Raw genomic sequence first — 1,895 nt, 5'->3', positions numbered from 1 at the left:
ACGCACGTCTGATGAGCATCTGCCCGGCTTCTTCATCTGGGACGCTGGCTTCATCCCTGGGTCAGCGATCCATGCCAGCAGGAGTCCTCATCAGACTGAACTGTGTCCCCCATCTCCCCTCCCTCCCTCTCTCTCCATCTTATTTTGATAGTGACCCATTCCAGTTGACTTCTAGGGTCTTCGAATGTTTCTGTTCTGGGGCAATGGAGACACTCCGTCTCCTCCGTCCTCTCCTGGTTTGGCCCTGGGACAGACTGTTCCTCCCAAGAGCTGAATGCAGGGACTGGCATTTGAAATCCAGGTCTGGGAGTCAGGGTGATTGTTGTCACAGCACAACTGTTGCTCCACCTGTCCCTTGGGAGCTGGGCTAGTGAGCAGACGTGGTGGTGGTCGTGTGTCTGTTTTGACTGGAATCAGAGCTTAGTCTAGCAGTGGAGGCATCCTCTCTTTCCATACCTGCACCTCCTTCCCCTACAGGAAGACCCCATCTCCAGTTGTGCCGAAGCTGTTACGTGACCACTTCACCCTGCTTGACTCTGACATCCTGTCTTTCTGGTCTCAGCCTGAGGACCAGGACTCTGACCCCACCCACACCAAGGGCCCATTGCATGGAGCCATTTGTTAGATTTAGTCCCTGCCCTGGTGAGCTCCTGACACCTACCATGGGTCTCCCCTTTCAAGAACTCTCTTTCCTACTGCATGCCAGGACCCCCTGAGAAGACTTCCTGTACCCCTAACCCAGGCTGTGGTGCCCCCACAGACAGAAAAGGAAGTGAAGGGGCAAGAGAGAAGAAAAGAGACAAGGGCTGGAAGATTCCGGGATGGGGTATGGGGATGGGGTGGGGTAGGAAGAGCCACTTGCAGCTGCTCTACGCTTCCTTTTTTGTTTATCCCATGGAGTACTGTACTACCTGTGATTAATTACACCAGGACTCTTGTTTATGTTGCTAGCACAGGTGCCCCATGCCAGCCCCGCCAGGCCCCCTCCCATGCCAGCCCCGCCAGGCTCCCCTCCATGCCAGCCCCCCCACCCCCAGGCTCCCTCCTTTCTCTCTCCAATCTTCCATCTCCTGCCATCCAACCAGACCCAACAGCCATGCATCCGGCTTTCTACCTCAGAATCAGCCCCAGGTGCACAGGCCCAGACCAACCTGTCTGTCAGCCTCATTGAGAAACACTTATGGGGAAAGAGTGAGGAATTCTAACCTCTGCGGAGGGCCACAAAGACCTCAAGCATAGGATGTAGGCTGTCTCCCTGGGTAGTTCCGGACACTCATGGATTCCATCTCCAAAGGACTGGCAGGGCTACATTTTTTAAAGGTTGTCTCCTCTAAAAAACGAACAGTGCCTTATCATTTATCTCCCATCCGGTATTTTCATCCTTCTAACCCACGTAGTTGAACTCACTACCTCCATATTTTAATTTCATGGACCTAAAGCTAATTAAGCATATCAGATAAAGATGTGATTAAATTAGTGTAGGGGATCCTGAAGAGATTTTTAAAAAGTGTAAATGCCTGCCTATAAAGCTAATGATGACATTCAACAAGGGAGCTTGTCTGGCTAGCCTAGGCCCATAGAGACCCAAAATACCACACCCGAAACACACACACACACACACACACACACACACACCACCACTACCACCACTACCACCACCATCACCCCCACCACCAGCAACAACAGTGAGGGCCAGGATGCATCCAGCTAACATCTTGGCTCCCATGACCCCTGGCCAGCACTCAAGTCCTCTCTTGGGAAGAGGTAGTTTTTATTTGTTTTTTTGTTTTTAAGAGACAGGGTTTCACCTGGCAGTGGTGATGCACACCTTTGATCCCAGCACTTGGGAGGCAGAGGCAGGTGGATTTCTGAATTCGAGGCCAGCCTGGTCTACA

This window comes from Mastomys coucha, unplaced genomic scaffold (assembly GCF_008632895.1).
Source record: "Mastomys coucha isolate ucsf_1 unplaced genomic scaffold, UCSF_Mcou_1 pScaffold18, whole genome shotgun sequence".
Lineage (NCBI taxonomy): Eukaryota > Metazoa > Chordata > Mammalia > Rodentia > Muridae > Mastomys > Mastomys coucha.
The sequence above is the reverse complement of the archived record's forward strand: the minus strand, read 5'-3'. Positions refer to the sequence as shown.